Raw genomic sequence first — 7078 nt, 5'->3', positions numbered from 1 at the left:
GATTTCAAAGGCGCTCATATGCGCCAGTTTCGAAATTGACATCAGACCATCATCAACCCCCTCATTACCATTTGTTACGTTCCACTATCCGATGATATCTCCCAATAAATAAAATTGCAATATAAAAATTTATAATGATCTCTTCAGACAGAATTTCAAATGCGCTCATATGCGCCACTTTCAAAATTGCCAAAAAAGAATAATCAACCCCCTCATTTTCAATTGTCATCGATCCACCACGTGATGATATCACCAAATAACTTTAATTGCGAAATAAAAATGTTTAATGATCTCTTCGTGTATGATTTAAAATGCGTTCATATGCACCACATACAAAATTTACAAAAAAGTCATAATAAATCCCCTCACTGCCACTTGTTACGATCCACAACCCGATGATATCTCCAAATAAATTAAATTGCAAAATGAAAATTAATAATGATCTCTTTGTCTAGCATTTCAAATGCGCTCATATGCGCCACACTCAAATTTGACAAAAAACCATAATCACCCTCCTCACTACCACTTGTTGAAGTGAGACGATGGTCGTGGGGGCTAAAGCGTAGGCTTTGGACCCACTCATTCGGCTTGCGGGTTCGATTGCCGCCTCGCACTCTGGAAGAGTCTCGGTGGCCCATGCGGGGAGTTGTTCATCTCCGGAGAGTCGTGGGACCGGTACCTCTAGAGAAAAAGGTTTTCTCTAAGTACTTAAGGCTGTTGCTCTTGGTGGTTCGGAACCCACCTTAAACTGTAGGTCCCCCTTCCACCACCAAGTAAGTGTGTGGAAGGTGTGTAAAGGAATAGAGAAGGTGTAAGAAAAATGTAAACCCTTAGGGGACACATTAGAAGCTTCCATTCCATTCCACTACCACTTGTTACGATCCACTATCCAATGATACCTCGAAGTAACTTAAATCGTAATATAAAAATTTATAATGATCTCTTTGTCTAAGATTTCAAAGGCGCTCTAATGCGCCAGTTTCGAAATTGACATAAGACCATCATCAACCCCCTCATTACCATTTGTTACGATCTACTATCCGATGATATCTCCACATAAATAAAATTGCAATATAAAAATTTATTATTGTCTCTTATTATAGAATTTAAAATGCGCTCATATGCGCCGTTTTTAAAATTGACAAAAAAAAACCATAATCAACCCCCTCGTTACCATTTGTTACGATCCACTATCCGATGATATCTTGAAGTAACTTAAATTGCAATATAAAAATTTATAATGAGCTCTTTGTCTAGGATTTCAAATGTGCTCATATGCGCCACTTTCAAAATTGACAAGAAATCAAAATCAACCTCCTTAATACCACGTGTTACGATCGACTTTTTGATGACGTCTCGAAATAAATAAAATTGCACAGTGATTGCTGTGTAACATTAAAAAAAAATTAAATGATAAAGAATCACTGGGGAGTGTATTGTCCTTGATTTAAAAAAAGTGAATTTTTAACCCAATTGAAGTTGCTGCGCGAGTGAATCTAGCGTGGTTATTACAGGAGTTGGGAATCTGCTAGTGTCCAATATGTTTAATACATTGTGAACGAACCTCAAATGAAAATTGTCTACACCTTGAATTTAGGGGCCATTCACAAAATACGCGATCGATTTCTCAGAAACTTCTACCCCCCCCCCCCCCCCCCCCCCCCCCCCTCTGCATATACTTTCTCCATTGGTCTTAACATGGGGAATGATACTTCGTTAGACCCCCACCCTCCCCTAAATGTATGATGTATATAAGCGCAATTGAATTTCTGCCCGAAGAGATAATTTTAAATTTTTATAATACAATTTAATATATTTGGAGATATCTTGGGATAGTGACCCGTAACAATTAGTAATGAGAGGGTTGATTGTGGTTTTTTGTCAATTTCGAAAGTGGCGCATATGAGCGCCTTTGAAATCTTAGACAAAGAGATCATTATAAATTTTTATTTTGCAATTAAAGTTATTTGGAGATATCATCGGGTAGTGGATCGATAACAATTGAAAATGAGGGGGCGAAAGTGGCGCATGTGAGCGCATTTGAAATACTAGACGAAGAGATCATTATAAATTTGTATAATGCAATTTAAGTTATTGAGAGACATCATTGAATAGTGAATCGTAGCAAGTTGTAATTAGGGGGTTGATTATGGTTTTTTGTCAATTTTGAGAGTGGCGCAGGTGAGCGCACTTGAAATCCTACCTGAAGAGACAATTTTATATTTTTATACTGCAATTTAATTTATTTGGAGATATCGGATAGTGGATCCCAACAAGTGGTAGTGAGGGGGTTGATTATGGTTTTTTGTCAATTTTGAAAGTGGCGCATATGGGCGCATTTGAAATCCTAAACAAAGAGATCATCATTAATTTTTATTTTGCAATTTAATTTATTTGGAGATATCATCGGATGATGGATCGTAACAAGTGGTAGTGAGGGGAATGATTATGGTTTTTTGTAAATTTTGAAAGTGGCGCATATGAGCGCATTTAAAATCCTAGATGAAGATATCATTATAAATTTTTATTTTGCAATTAAAGTTATTTGGAGATATCATCGGTTGGTGGATCGATAAGAATTGAAAATGAAGGGGTTGATTATGGTTTTTTGTCAATTTTAAAAGTGGAGCATATGGGCGCATTGGAAACTCTGTCTGAAGAGATCATTATAAATTTTTATATTGTAATTTAAGTTATGTGAAGATATCATCGGGTAGTTTATCGGTAGCACGGTAACAAGTGTTAATTGCGGGGTTTAATTATTGTTTTTGTTAGTTTCGAAAGTGGCGCATATGAGCGCATTTGAAACCCCACAGGAAACTCCCTTCATCAATGCGGATTGCAAGCTTTTTATTTTGTTGGTCATCACTTCGTAAAATTTTATTATCTCCATATCTTAGGCAATTTTCGAAATTTCAAAACAAAAATTATGGCGCATATAAGCGCATTTGAAGTCGAACGAATCCATGTCCTCAACTTTATATTGCACATCACTGTTAAGGATTTAACACCTGCGTTACACTGTCACCCCCTCCCCCCCTCCAAATTCGATATCTTTGTTAATTAGTTAGCGCAAAATTTTTTAGGGGTGGCGCATTTGAGCGCATTTGAAGTTATGAAAGATAGGTATCATGAATTTGGAAAAATGTTATTAGTTTAGAAAAATGACGCCAGCCCCCTTTCTTATTTCAATCGTGTGATTAAAAATTTGATTTTTGAAATGGGGGGTATAGCGTTATCCCCTAACCCCACCGCGTAACACCTGACATAACTCCTACATTTTTGTGGCGCAATAATTTTAATCGGTGGCGCATTTGAGCGCATTTGGGGCGCAATTCAGTGGGCTATAGAAAACTCGAAAATTAAGAGTGTTGACATTCACACTGGAATAAAATTAATGACTTAATTTTTTCAGGTTTTTTGAAGGTCCAAAGTACCCCAGGTCGATTTAAAGCCTATTTATCTTTAGGACTACGTATCTTCGTATCAACATTTTTTCACCATGCTAAATTCTAATTTAAAAAAATCAAATTAGTATATCATAAAGAATTTATCTTAGGACATGTGACAGTTATATTAGTATTCAAAGGTGATATCTCAACGGGTTGGAGATAATTAAACATCTTTAAAACTAAAATATTGATCTCCATTCTTAATTTGCAGATTCGTCAACTGAACATAAATAATTCTTAAAGGTATAAATCATTCAAAAATTCTTTGTCATTTATTCCTGAATTTTTGTCTGCGAATTTGTAATTGGTTTTACGTGGAATCCTCGTGGACCCCTCTCCCCCCTCCCGTGGGGGCTGCGTGGTTAATGGAAGGCCGCTAATTGACAATTCATGTATTTTGTTAAAAATTATTTTGTTTTTTACTTTGGTAAAGAATTAATCTTTCTGGTTTAAAAGTCTACTATTAATACTATTAATACTATGTAACATTTTTGGACTTATTATTATTTTCAGTCAACATTATTGTTGTGTGTAAAACCAAGTGGTCCTGATTTGGAACCCCCTCCTTCCACATTTATATCAACGTGGCCTTTCTACATTCCCCCCAAAGAAACCACGATGTTTATGGAAGGCCCCTTAGGAATACTTTAAAATCGATTAAAATCACGTGAAGTTGTCGAAATCTCTTTACTTCTGTTCTAATCCTTTAAAATCTTTGCAAATGTTTTGAAATCCCTTGAAATTTTTTAAAATGTAATGAAATCTTTTTGAATCCCTTTAGATCTTTTAAAATCTGATGAAATTCCCTTAATATAAATATAATATAAAAAGTGTCTATATATACCGAAAGTTTGGTACATATATGAGTGTCTCTGCATAAATATTCGGCTATTCATATCGAAATGTTGTTACAAGTAGCCCCTTCTTCAGTTCTCCCTGTTCGTACAGAAAAATCTGGCTATTTGTACCGAGAATTTTATGCACGTAACCACGATCTATAAAATAGGAAATTTTACATTCAACCTCATTTAAAGTACGAATGCAGAAAGTTTCCAGGAACAATTAGAAAGTTTTTAGGACTATTAAAAACACTTTGAGTTAATCGTTTTCTATAAACTGATATCTATAACTATTTTTATTACATGATGCAAAATTGTACGCAATATTTCAATTATCCACCACCCGCCAGGTAAAGAACAGTAAGAAATAATGAAAATACACTGCTCGCCTACGAAATACTTTTGTAATACTTAAAAGGCCGCCCGAGTCGAAATATAGGCCTTACTTTGAAGGTTGCTACGCTAATATTTGTAGGGACTAATGTTTTAAAGTAGAGGATATTTCAATATGATTTTTGTCCCTACTTTAGCGTTTTTATGGGCACAAATTTTCAAATCTTCCGTTTGGGGCGTCAAAATAGGGGGTTAATTTTTACTTCTAATTTAACGCTTCATATTCTACCTTCCAGTAAAAAATAAAATTTTTTGACCAAAATTTAACAAAAGTTCAACAAGACAAAGACAAGGTGACATTTGCGTTATGTTTCAACTTATTTAGAATAATCATTCAACAAAATTTTCTTATCAAGCTTTAAAAAATATTTTTCTTAAATTTTGTCAATCTGTGGTCAAATAATATTATTTTCTTGTAATTTTTAATTTGTTTTTCCGGTGAATTATTAGTCCTTTGTCCATTTTAATTTTTTTTATTAGAATCTTTCAAAATAGAACGAAGTTTTATAAGTCAATCTTAGTAATAATTAATATCAAAAAGATATTTAACTATTATAAACCAGTAACAGTATGTTTTCAAAACGAACGAAGTGCTTTAATAAAGAAAAAAATAATAAAATACATCAAATTATGTATTATATGTAGAACAGCAAACGTTTTCAGGGTGACCACTCACCCAAGAGAATCGGGAGAACCGGATAAAAGTCGGGAGAATCTGCACCGGGAGAAAAACGGGATAACGTCGGAAGAAAAATATTACACCCGGAGATTTCCCGTATTTCATAATTAGTGCTTTTCGTAATTTTTTTAAGTTTCCAATCAGAAAGCATATAATTTTAAAAGTGTTTAGTTGTTTATTATTTATTTTAAATTTCAATGCAATATCTTACAATTTCCAAATTATTAGTTGAAGATTTGAACTAATAAATTATTTCAAATGAACAAATATTTTATTGAAAAATTTCAAGAGTAAATAATAGTTCTATAGGAAGACTTGACATTAAAAAAAAATAGATATTTGGTTTAAAATAACAAAAAGACAAAAATTAAACTATTTAACTGAATTTGATACAGCAATGAATTGGTTGAATTTGGAAAATCTTAATTTGTAGTTTTAAAATTATTAGCTTTTAAGTGATACGAATTTACTTCAAATAATTGAAATTTTTAATTTTTGATTATAAAAAAGTTTTAATATCACAATTTTTTGTGAATATATATTTTGTCACTTTAAAATGAAATTCGAATTCGTTTCAATTGCAAGGTTCTGGAGTAGACTTTATTTATCATTTTTAATGCTTCAAATTAAAAATTACTATTTAGTTTGAAAATCGGTTTAGTATAATTCAATTCAGTCTTCGATTTTATAAAAATTGACCTAGTTAACTTTAATCTCAAAATATAATTTCGTTCTGTCATTAAAATTTAAAATTCTAGAATTTTAGAAGCTTTGACGTTGAAAGATTGAATTTAGTATTCAATATTCAATTTTCAAATCTTGATCGATTTCAATTTATAATTGTTCAAATTCAAAAGTTTGCAAATTTTTAATTATTTAATTTTGGACGCTTTTAAGTATGAATAAAACAATTTTAATTCCTCTGAATTTTTAATAATCTAATCTTAAAATATTCAATTTCTAAGGTTTTGACATTGCCCTAGTTTTTAAATGTTTAATCTGAAATCATGCAATTTAGTGATTCTTCCAGTCAAAATAAAATTGCTGATTTTGCAGAGCTTCGATTTAGAAAACATTTAACATTTAAAAATTTTTTAACATAATGTTAAAAAGTTGGTTTTAAAATTGATTTTTAAATTTGAATATTCTTCAAGCTAGGAAAGGAAAATCCAGAAAAGTTAGTGCGCGACTTTCACGCCTAACATTATTGCTAGTGTTTAATAAAATGCATCTTTGGATTTTTCCTTATCAGACACACAAATTTCCTTATCCTACTCACACGATTCAAAGTCAATTGATTTCTTGCAAGAGGGTTTGCTATTGCTTATCGATTTCTGTAATTGATCATATGTGAGAAAAAACTGTGTTTCGCAAAGAAAGTTAATTTTTTTTTAACACGGAGAAATTACGAACATTTACTGAAGGAAGCAGGAGAAAGCCGGAAGATAAATATTGGAAAAATAGTGGCCACCCAGGTTTGAATACCATGCTCGTTTTCCTTAATTTGTGATTCCTCTTATACTAATGCTGGTTTTTTGCCTTCGAAACCTTTATAAATGTAAAATTAATAATTAAATTTATTGTAACGCCATATATACGTATAATACATATATACACATGGGAAAGAAATCGGTTAAGATGGTTCGGACATGTTGAGAGAATGCCAAATGTACGACTAACGAAACAAGTGTATCAAGGTAAAGTAAATGGCAACG

Source organism: Belonocnema kinseyi, chromosome 6, assembly GCF_010883055.1.
Source record: "Belonocnema kinseyi isolate 2016_QV_RU_SX_M_011 chromosome 6, B_treatae_v1, whole genome shotgun sequence".
NCBI classification, from domain to species: Eukaryota; Metazoa; Arthropoda; class Insecta; order Hymenoptera; family Cynipidae; genus Belonocnema; species Belonocnema kinseyi.
The sequence above is the reverse complement of the archived record's forward strand: the minus strand, read 5'-3'. Positions refer to the sequence as shown.